Source organism: Cupressus sempervirens, chromosome 1 (assembly GCF_028749045.1).
Source record: "Cupressus sempervirens isolate cs-2001-9-10 chromosome 1, ASM2874904v1, whole genome shotgun sequence".
Classification (NCBI taxonomy): Eukaryota; Viridiplantae; Streptophyta; class Pinopsida; order Cupressales; family Cupressaceae; genus Cupressus; species Cupressus sempervirens.
The window spans coordinates 499,303,309-499,316,645 of NC_143118.1; positions in this window are offsets into that span (position 1 = coordinate 499,303,309).

Here is a 13,337-nt window from a genome sequence, read left to right on the forward strand (position 1 = left end):
ACTAATAACCTCTATAAACAACATATGTTTTTCATAATGAACATATATAAAACTAATTGTTGAAGTTCTGCAATTTGATACAAAAGTATGTTATTCAATAGAGAATTATGAAAATAAATCCATGTTAGTTTCTTAAATCTAATATCTAGGTAAATAGATCAGATCTAGATTTACACTAAGAGATTTATTTAACAAAATAAAGTAGCAAAAAACTAGAAAAGAAAAATACAACCATATACAATTCAGATGTTATTTAATTAGTTCATCATTCAAAATAACTTCAGAACTTAAAAGAGCTCCCTATACATGGGAAAATGGCTCTAAAAGAAGTTACAAACAAAATAGAAACCCTGGAATATACTTGGTATTGCTACCTTCTCCTTCATTGTTAAAAAATGTAAAATTTCTCCTTTTTGCCCTACTGAAAACTAGAAATCTCTTCTTTGATTTTGTCTCTCTTAATGTCCTCGAGAAAGATAATTGATTTCTATTTGAACCCTTAGCTTCCTTTTATAATAGAAATTGGGAAAAGTAGACTCTTTGAAGTTTATTTCCATAAAGTAGAGTCCTACTTGAACTATATTTCCTCAAAGTAGAGTCCTACTTGAACTCCACTTCCTCCTCACAGAATTTTTCTTGAACTCTACTTCTAATTATCAAAATTCCCTCTTAGAAAGGAAGGTAATCACCACCACTCCAAGCTTGTCTCAAAAGAGAAAAAACTTCCCTTTTACCTAGGGTTTAGTGAGTATGCCTACAACTTGTTCATCTGTCAAAATATACTAAAGCTTAATTGCTTCCTTCAAGGCCTAGTCTCTAATGAAATTATATTTGATCTCAATGTGTTTTGACCTATCATGAAACTCTGAATTCTCTAAGAGTTTTATGCAACTTTGATTGTCACAATTACTCATAGTAGGATCCAACTCCTTATCAAATAAACTTATAAGCAACTTATGAAGCCAAAATGCTTCATAACTTTCCAAGCTAGCTATCATGTACTCAGCTTCAGCTAAACTGAGTGCTACATAGGTTTGCTTCATGATGAACTAGAAAATCATGGCTAACCCTAAACTCAAACAACACCCTAAAGTACTCTTTCAATCTGTATCACTCCCTGCCCAATTTGGATCACAATACCCTTGCAACTTCAACCCATCTCCACAAAAGTATTTCTAAGCCCTACAAATATCTAAGCACATGCTTTCTTGTGATCCTATTAACTTGCCTTGGCTCTACCATATATTGACTCAAGGTGTTTACAACAAAACAAATGTTTGGTGTAGTGTTCATGAGATACATCAATGAGCCAATTAGTTGTTTGTATCATCTGGAATCTTCCAAATCTAAATTTGAAGAATCAACCTTCTTTAAGTTAGTTACCGATGGAGTAGCCATTGATCTACTATTTTCCATCTTGAATCTCTCAAGGAGTTGTAGTGTATACTTCCCTTGTCCAAGAAAGATCTCTCTTGGTCTCTACCAAACCTCAAGTCTCGGAAAGTAATGAATCAACCCAATGTCCATCTCAAATTTTGTTACCAAATCTGACTTGCACTTAGCGACCAACTTTATTACTCACATAGGAATTAAGTCTTCTACATAGAGCACTAAGATGAGGATCTCAGATCCAACTACTATGAAGTATAGGTTAGAATCTACATCACTCTTGGTGAAGCCCATGCTTTGGAAATTATTTTCAATCTTGGAGTACTATGCCCTCAGAGCTTGTTTGAGCCCATACAAGGCTTTCTTAAATCTTCATACATGGGACTCCCTATCATATACCTCAAACCTCTGTGGCTGCTATATATTTGAGGAATGTTGTCTTTATGTCCATCTGGTGAATCCTTTACCCTAACTCTAAAGCAGTGGATATCACAATTTGAATAGAAAAATATCTAGCAATAGGAGCATAGGTCTTGTATTCTATTATATCTTTCTAAGAGAATCCTCTAGCAGAAAATCTTGCTTTATACTTCTCCACACTATTGTTTGTCACATGCTTAATTTTGAACAACCATCTAGAAATCACTATTGACTTCCCACCTAGTCTTTGTACATATTTCCAAAATTCTTATTTGCCCATGTTTTCCACTTTTCCCTTTGAACCAAATATTAGTTTGAACCAATACATAGTTTGGGTTCAATACTACAAAAATATAGGTAGGGTTCAATTTTTGGGGACATGGTTCAAACTAGCATCAATCTAGATTGAGCCTGGGAAAATTTGTGTCATCCAAATCAAATTTTCAACAAACTTGAGCGAATTTTTCCCCATGGATAGTGTTCAAGTCATTTTTTTGAATATATTTTATAAATTTTTTAGTTCCACAACCATAAAACGTAAATGTAAATGGCTTATGTTGCCTTCTAACACTCACTTGTCAAGTGCAAATAGGTTATTTTGTCTTGAACAATAGCAAATAGGTGAAACTTGAACTTGTTGTTATCATTCATGAATCATGATTTTATTTTAATGTTTGATGTTGAACTTGAAATATATGATGGTATGACTATGCTTCATGATGCTATTGATTACAAGTTTAAAGTTTGTGGTGTTTTTTTTTTTAAAATCAAATGATTTGATGATTCTATGTGACATTCTTGTTGATTTTCTGAGGATCTACAAATGGACTAACAACTGCCATAATGTTTGGTATGTGTTGTCCAATTTGTAGTAATCTCTTATTTATATATGAAAGTGAGTAAAGAATAGACATGTCCCATGTCTATTCATTAACATACTCACAATCTTATAGTCATAATATATATATATATATATATATATATATATATATATATATATATATATATATATATATATATATATATATATTTGCTATAGTTTATCCGAGAGAAGCTACAAAATATCAACACTTCCTCTTAGCTAGAGGAGATAAACACATGACATATATTATATGTAATGCTTGTAATGCATCACCAAGGGATCCAAAAGAATTAACCTAAAGTTTTTACTAAGTTTTCCAAACAACTTTTTTTTAACATACACATCAAACATAAAGTAGCACAAGTAATAACATACAATCATCTATAAACATACATAATAGGATAAATTCCTTAAGGATCCCAAGATGTTGAATCACATTTAATTTAATTAATACTAAGTCTAATAAATACCACATCCACATGAAAGAATAATTAAAAGTCCAAAGTCCATTTAAATAATATACATTTGTTCTGAATGCCACTTGGCAATAAAATTCAGAATGCTCAATCATCCACTGTACATGTCATAGGGTATGAAAGGCTAAAAGAATATACATTTATAAAAATAGAATTACATCATCCTTCTCGAATCCATGATACAAAGTACGATACCATAAATGAAACCATCCATCATAAAAGATATAAACATCCATCATAAGATATAATCATCCATCATAATGATACAAAGATAGAATGAAATGAAATGCAAACAAGGAAACTCCAAGCATGGAAGCAATGAAAGGATCTCAATGGTAAGAGTAAAAAGCAGTACCACTCGACCACATGGTAACCCAAAAAGGCCCACTCCCACCGCAATAAGGAGATAGTCTCAAGTCTCAAACAAGATATCAATCCAAATATCAAAAGTACTCTCTAAGTCCAGGAAGTCCTAAAAGTAATCTAACTCAAAGGTTCCAAGATAAATCGACATCTAAACCCAAAGGCACGTAAAGAAACGTAGAAAACCTACTATGTAAGTGAACAAGTGTCATCGCACAAATCATGCTAGAGTAACCTTGGTAGTCTCTTAGGACCCCAGCCCATCGCACAAATCATGCTAGAGTAACCTTGGTAGTCTCTTAGGACCCCAGCCCCCTAATGATCCCTATGCAACACTAGTATGCTCTCGTACTGACAAGGCATACTAATGATGCAAGGTCGCAACCAACCATTCCCTCTACTCCCATCCTAGCCTATACTAGCATTGAGGCATGGGTGAGAACATAAAAAGACTCTTATTAGGTTCATTTTAATCTCATTTAGTGTAGTGTTTTCACTTATTAAACAACTTACAATGGTTTACCTTGGCAACCACTTAGGGCTACAACCTCCATTGCAAGCCATTTCCCAACATTACATATAGATAACCTACACTAGGCTCATAAAAGTATAAAACAAAGAATCATATAAAATCAGCTTAGTCCTATACAAGTGACTAGAAAGCATTAAAAGATAATTCAAAATAACACATCAGTTCTCTACAAGCAACTGGAAAGCATCTAAAAAATAACTGATTGAAGACTCAAAATTTTTAAGTCAAATATGTCATAGCATGACATCACCAAGAACAAATCATACAAACACCTTAGTCCTATAAAAGTGACTGAAAAGCAATCCAAATACAACCGGTCAAAGACTCCAAAAAAAAGGTTAACTCAAGTATGTCATTACATTCATCTTAGCTTCACACAAGAACACTGGAAAGCAATACCGAGAAATAAATACAAACTCATCATAGAGCATACCAAATACATTACCATGGTTAGATTTTAAATGATCAAGATCAATTCCTCATAAAATCACAATCACATAACTCCCAAGCCTCTGGTAGACGTCCTAATATGTCAACACTCTAGTGAACCCAAACTCAAAACATAGACAACACACAAAAAATAGAGTGTGGGTTTCATAGTTTGATTTGATTTTAAAAACATATAGCTGAGTTAAATGTAAGGTTTCTGTTTTCATTACAAAGTACATCTCAAGTAAAAGATTCTTAGTTTACCCTACAAATCAACCTATTCATTTATTTGAATAAAATAAAGAATTACTCTCCCATTATATTTTAAATCAATTTTCTAAAAATAATCAAAGGATAATTATTTATGTAAATTATTAAATTAATTGCATTGATTTAAAATAAAATAATTAACAATTTTATTAAAAATTAGAATTATTAATAATTAAATAAATCTTCATTCTTATTTAAAGAACTTTCATTGTTAAATAAATAAATTAAATTAAATTGATTAGATTAATTAATACAAATTAAATAATTATTAAAATGTATACAATTAATAAAATGTATTTATTAAATAGTAATTCAAAATTAATAACAATTAATAATTAAAACTTTATTAATAATCATTATTAATGATAATACAATTATTATTAAAAACTTACTAATAAATATTATTAATTAATAATAAAAAGTAATATTAAAATTTATTAATAAATAAAATTAATATTGAAATTTGTAAATTTTAAAAATTAAAATTAAAAAATTAAAAACCTTGCATATCTTTTAAAAGCTTGTTGGCTTTAAAGGAGGGTCGTGTGGCCCCTCCCTGCTATCACAGTACCTATGGTAGCAGGTATGGCTACCACCAGCCATGGGTGATGGGAGGTGGGGGGTGGTGGCCCTGTCTCCCCCCATAATATTATTATATTTATTTTTATATTTATTTTTTTCTAATATAAAAGTTATAAGATTTATTTCAACAAACCTCCCCTCCATATATATATAAGTAAGTTCTGGCAATACTATGATAGAAGAAAAACTACCACCTCATCAAATTTATTTGCTAAAATTTTGATTTCATTTCAAACCTTACACGATTTGATTTACAACTTTACATCTACTGAAAGAGGGTTTTAACGATATTTTAATCTCCACATATACAGAAGAAAGCCACAAGCATTCTAGTAAATCCAAACTATAATATTGAAAGATTCACCACAAGGAAATTCTAACATACAATTCACAGTCATTAAGAAGACAGAATTATTTAAATAATGTAATTAATTATGCAATTCAAAACATAAGAATCTACCTGGATTCTGATGCTAAAATTGCAAATGCCTAGGATATTTGTGAGAGAAAATTCTTCTCTCAAAACCTTCTCTTTTATGATATTTTCTCTTTCTCCAAAATTTGCAATCCTTTGAAAATGAACCCCCAAATTGTGATATGGAGTTCTCTTATAAAATCGGGGCACTAATTGTGCAATCATCCGAGAGAACTCTTTGCTCACCAGACTTCAACTCTTTATTAACTTTTCTTAATCTTTACCATGCACAAATGAACTCCAAATATATTATTATTAAATTAAATAAATATTATTGCATTCTAAAATTATTCTTATAACTTTTATCTTCAAATTTAATTATTTTTATTTAATTAATCTCCCATTTAATTAAATATAATTAAATATTAAAAATACCATAATAATTTTCCATTAAATTAAATCATTAATTTAATCATTTAATTTGATGTAATAGAAAAATCACCAAGGACTCATAAAACAAAATACGAAAACTTGTGATAGAAAATCACATACAAGATCAAACTAAAGGGTTATAATCATAAACTTACTCATACGATGCATTTGGAAGGTAAACAACTCAGATACTTGTCCTAATTTCTTAGGACAAATGGCTTAAAGGTGTAAGATTTGGACTTAAGAATTTATCTCCCCTCTCATGCCATTGAGATAATGTGATAGGGTATGCTCATGTACCTACAATCTGCATAAAATCCATGCATGTACAAACACATATGTACTAAACTAAACAGGCAATGGGAGGAAGTGGTGCATCGTGTAGATCCTGACTAGTAGGTGACTACAAATCCCTTCCTTAACCACATTAGAAATGCCATACATAAAGAAAACATACACGCACACCATACACATGTAGTATGGGGTAAGTATCCATAAGAAATCACATGATAATCCATCTAACTAATCATCATCAATAACTAAAATCACTAAATAATCTTCATGCATACATGACATATAGAGTACCAAGTAATCTCATCATATAATCAACTGAATGTAAAACAATATATGATAATCTCAAAACAATACTACTACTAATCAAGCATAAAATTTACCTAAAAGAGTTTGGCAATGATAACAGAAATGTATATACCCGGGGCAGACACTACATCCACCCCTCGTAGACTTAGGCTTACTCCTGGCAGCTTACAAGAAAGGTAAAACTAAAGAACTCACTGTGCAGGTCCCATTGGACCCTTCCCCCTTGTAGGAGGATATGACTCCGCTAAGAACACTCTCTGGGATCTACCCATGTCTCCAACTGTAGGTTCTGAAGCTATGGGCCTTTGGCTTGAGAATTGTGATTTCCCTTGAGGGCAATGGGATAACTTGCGTCTGCGTTGTCCACATGAGAAACATTCTCTATTAAAACTCCTCTATACTCTAGGTGCATTAGACTACTGAAAACTACCCCCCACTAGGATAAGACTGAATACTCTGAGACAGTTGGTCATACTGGTTGCACTTATTGCACTGCGCATTGTGATAGTTCTTAGAGATAGAACCACTGTCATCACCCTAAGTTGGAGGATAAGATCCTCCCTTCTGCTGATTACCTCCAGAAGGAGGTTTCCTATTACCATCAAAGTTGTGGTTACCCTTAGGTCCTAATGTTGTAGGTGCTTCCAAAAAACCCCATGTCCTCAGTTGACACTTTTCTCTACAAGAATGGTTCAATGTACCACATCTTAATTTGAGGGTTTTAGGTTCAAATACCATAACACCACCAACTAGATAATTGTTCAAGCCTCTGATGAAATGTTGTGCAACTATGTTGGATTATCACTAATTCCTAAAAATGACATGAGCTCATAGAACTTGTGCTCATATTCTACTACAGTCATAGTGAACTATCTCAGGTTGTGAAACTCATCTGCTCTATGTTGCTTCCATTCCTTTGGTAGAAATTGCTCACAGAAGTTTTCCAAGACTATATCTCCCATGTGACACTAGTCGTGTCTATGTCCAACTTCTCCTCTTCGATAGTCCACCAAGTGGCTCTGAAGTTTTCCAGGTTGGTAATAGCAAACCTCACTTTGACATTATTTTCAAAGTCCTGAATACAAAAACCCTATCAAGAGTAATAAGCCACTGCTCGGCTACATATCTTGAACCATGCCCATTAAAGGGCTTGACCTTGGACCTCTAAAGGTCCTTCAGCTGAGTAGATACAATGGATCTTTGGCGATCCCTTTGAGGGCTCCTAGACCTAGGTATGCTCGTGTCGTGTCTAATGAGTGCCATCCTAACCAACACCCTAAAGAGGAGGTAGGTGATCAATGATGGTCTTCATTTTCCTCAAGTCAACTTCCTCTGAGTCAGCTTGCTGCTCTCTACGGTTCTCTTCCTGATGCTCACTAACATGCTCCTCCCTACCCCCTTCCTGATTAAGGTCTTTGTGGATAGACTCATGTACCCTAATATTTTTGCCTCATCCATAGCCTCTACCATGGCCTAGACTACAACCTCTAACTGAAGATCTCATCCCACATACCATCCTACAATAATATCCAAGAGACAAGATGCTATAACAACCATAAAACATAGCATTATAAAGCATACATAGAAGACACATGTTTTGAAAATAGAATAAGTTTCAATTTTTAGTATTGCCTATTTTTAGGTTTGCGTATAATTCAATTTTGACATCTAAAAGTTCAAGTTTGAAATATACAACTAAAAGTTTAAGTTTTATTTTAGTTCAACTAGTTTCAAGTTTTAATTTGATATCTATATACATAACAATTTAAAGTTTCATTTTTGTTCAACTAGTTAACAACTAGTGGCTTTTCAGTATTCCCAAAGCTCCCAATGTAGAAACTCGGACTTTGATACTAGATGTAACGCCCCACCAAGGGATCGAAAATAATTAACTTGAACTTTTTACTAATTTTTTCAAAAAAATTTATTTTTTAAAAAGAAAGAATATCATACACATCAAACATAAAGTAGCAGAAGCAATAACATACAATCATCTATAAGCATACATAACAAGTTACATTCCTTTAAGGATCCCAAGACATTGAGTCACATTTAATTTAACTAATACTAAGTCTAATAAATACCACATCCACATGAAAGAATAATTAAAAGTCCAAAGCCTATTTAAATAATATACATCTGTTCTGAATGCCACTTGGCTATAAAATTTGGAATGCTCAATCATCCACTGTACATGTCACAAGGTATGAAAAGCTAAAAGAATATACATTTATAAAAATAGAATTACATCATCCTTCTCGGATCCATGATACAAAGTACAATACCATAAATGAAACCATCCATCATAAAAGATATAAACATCCATCATAAGATATAATCATCCATCACAATGATACAAAGATAGAATGAAAAAAAATGCAAACAAGGAAACTCTAGCTATGGTAGCAACGAATAGATCTCAATGGTAAGAGTAAAAAGCACTACCACCTGATCGCATGGTAACCCAAAAAGGCCCACTCCCACTATGCTAATGAGATAGTCTCACATCCCAAATAAGATATTAATCCAAATATCAAAAGTACTCTCTAAGTCCAAGAATTCCTAAAAGTAATCTAACTCAAAGGTTCCAAGATAAATCGACATATAAACCCAGAGGCACACAAAGACACAAAAGAAGCCTACTATGTAAGTAGGAAAGTGTCATTGCATGAATCATGCTAGAGTTACTCTAGCAATCTCTCAATATCTTGGCCCCTTAGATCTATGTGGCACTAGTATCCTCTCGTACTAATAAGGCATACTAACGATGCAAGGTCACAACCGAGCATTCTCTCTACTCCCATCCTAGTATGTACTAGCACTCAAGGCATAGGTGAACATACAAAGGCTCTTATTATGTTCATTTTACTTTCATTTAGTGTAGTGTTTTCACTTATTAAATAACTTACAATGGGTTACCTTGCCAACCACTTAGGGCCTCGATCTCCATTGCAAGCCACTTCCCAATGTTACATATAGATAAAAGTGACTAGAAAGCAATCCAAATACAACTAATCAAAGACTCCAAAAAAAAGGTTAAGTCAAGTATGTCATTACATTCATCTCATCTTCACACAAGAACATTGGAAAGCAATACTGTGCAACAAATACAAACTCATCATAGAGCCTACCAAACACATTACCATGTTTGGGTTTAAAAAGATCAAGATCAATTCCTCATAACATCACAATCACATAACTCCCAAGCCTCTGGTAGACATCCTAAACTAGTCAACACTCTAGTCAACCCAAACCCAAAACGTAGACAACATACAAAAAGTAGAGTGCAAGTTTCATAGTTCGGTTTGATTTTGAAAACATATAGTTGAGTTAAATGTAAGGTTTCAATTATCATTTCAAAGTATGTCTCAATTAAAAGATTCTTAGTTTACCCTACAAGTCAACCCATTCATTTATTTGAATAAAATAAAGAATTACCCTCCAATTATATTTTAAATCAAATTTCTAAAAATAATCAAAGGATAATTATTTATTTAAATTATTAAATTAATTGCATTGATTTAAAATAAAATAGTTTACAATTTTATTAAAAATTAAAATTATTAATAATTAAAGGAATCTTCATTCTTATTTTAAAACTATCATTGTTAAATTAATTAATTAAATTAAATTGATTAGATTAATTAATACAAATAAAATAATTATTAAAATGTATACAGTTAATAAAATTTATTTATGAAATACTAATTCAAAATTAATAATAATTAATAATTAAAACTTTATTAATAATCATTATTAAATGATAATACAATTATTATTTAAAAACTTAATAATAAATATTATTAATTAATTATGAAAAGTAATATTAAATTTTATTAATAAATAAAATTAATATAAAAATTTGTAAATGTTTAAAGAAACGATTAAAAAAATTAAAAACCTCCCATATCTTTTAAAAATTTGTCTACTTTATAGGAGGGTCGTGCAGCCCCTCCTTGCTGTCGCAGGGCTTGCGACAACTGTCACAGTACTTACGGTAGAAAGTATGACTACCACTGACCATGGGTGATGGGAGGTGGGGGGTGGTGGCCCCGCCTCACCCCATTATATATATATATATATATATATATATATATATATATATATATATATATATATATATATATATATATGTGTATATATATATATATATATATATATATTTATATTTAATATAAAAGTTATAAGATTTGTTTCAACAAACCTTCCCTCCATATATATATATATATATATATATATATATATATAAAATAAAAGTTCCAACGATACTCTGATAGAAGAAAAACTACCAACTCGTCAAATTTATTTGCTAAAATTTTGATTTCATTTCAGATCTTTTTGCGGTTTGATTTGCAACTTTACATCTACTTAAGAGGGTTTTAATGATATTTTAATCTCCACATATATAGAAGAAACCCACAAGCATTCTAATAAATCCAAAGTATAATATTGAAAGATTTGCCACAAGGAAATTCGAACATACAATTCATAGTCATGAAGAAGACAGAATTATTTAAATAATGTAACTAACTATGTGATTCATAATATAAGAATCTACCTAGATTATGATGCTAAAATTGCAAATGCCCAAAAGATTTGTGAGAGAAATTTCTTCTTTCAAAACCTTCTCTCTTTTGAAATTTTCTCTTTCCCCAAAATTCACGGTCCTTCGAAAATGAACCCCTAAATTTTGATATTGAGTTCTCTCCTAAAATCGGGGCACTAATTGTGCGATCACCCGAGAGAACTCTTTTCTCACCAGACTTCAACTCTTTATCAACTTTTATTAATCTTTATCATGCACATTTATTGAATTATAAAATCGCATTATTTAATTTTTACTTGACTTTCTCTTTTCAATTAATTTATTAAATTTTAATCTCATGCATGCATTATGCAATTTTAAAACTCTTAATAAATTAATATCTTTTCACTTCTTAATTTATTTTCGAATGTTTAATTGATAAAATATTTATTAACTTAAATAATAATAGTATTTAACATTTATTTAAAAATAAACTCTAAAAATATTACTATTAAATTAAATAAATATTATCACGTTCTAAAATTATTCTTATAAATTTTATCCTCAAATTTAATTTTTTTATTTAATTAATCTCCCAATTAATTAAATATAGTTAAATATTAAAAATTCCATAATAATTTTCCATTAATTTAATCATTTAATTTGACTTAATTAATTGAAAAATTACCAAGGACACATAAAACAAAATATAAAAACCTATGATAGAAAAACACATACAAGATCAAACTAAAGGGTTATAATCATGAACTTACGTCATACGGCACATTTGGAAGGTAAACAACTCAGATACTTGTCCTAATTTTCTAAGACAAATGGCTCAAAGGTTTAGGATTTGGACTTAAGAATTTTATCTCCCCTCTCTTACCATTAAGACAATGCGATAGGGAATGTTCATCCTGGCAATTCAAGGAAGTCGATACTCAGTACCTATAATCTAAATAAAATCTATGCATGTACAAACACATATATATTAAGCTAAAAAAAAAAATGGTAGAAAGTGGTGCATCGTGTAGATCCCGACTAGCAGGTGACTATGATTCCCTTCCTTAACCACATCATAAACACTATAGATAAAGAAAACATACACATGTAGTATGTGTTAAGTATTCTTGAGAAATCACATGATAATCCATCTAACTAATCATCATTGATAACTAAAATCACTAAATAATCATCATGCATATATGAAGTCTAGAGTACCAAGTAATCTCATCATATATAATCATGGGTTCAATTTGTATATTTATCACTCTCAATAAATGAGTTTTCAAATCCAAAATTCTCAATTCCTTCACACTTCTATCCATCAGTTGGAGATGTCATCCTCTAATGAGATCTCAAATGTCCACTTCTTATACAACATAATTGATGATATATATGCAGCTCTTGATCAATTATTCCAAGAAATTTATTTACTTTTGATCAGCATCCAACGCCATATGAGCAACTAGCATCATACTTCTCTTGTCCATATTGGTAAGGTCTTGTAATGCTTGAAGTTAAGAGTCTTTGGTCTTTCGTTTAAGATAAATTTCAATAGTGCTCTGATAACCCTTACATTTGTAACTAGGCTCTTATACCAAGTTGATTTTCTAAGGATCTACAAATGTAGTCAACACTGCCATAATGTTTGGTATGTGTTTCAGCAATCTCTTATTTATATATGAAAATGAGTAAAGAATAGACATGTCCCATGAAGGGATATGTCTGTTCATTAATATAATCACAATCTTATAGTTATAATATATATACACACACACATCTCATATATATATATATATATATATATATATATATATATATATATATATATATATATATACAGTTTATTTGAGAAAAGCTACAAAACATCAACAATTCTAATTTTAACTTATGCTTCTAGGCACCCTAAATATGTATATATATTATTTTTATAATTTTTACATGCTTTTGTACTAACAAACTCAAAACCCTTTCCAAAAATTTGTTGTACCTGATGGAGCTTAAATTTTTACAAATTAAGAGTATCCATTTTAGAAACA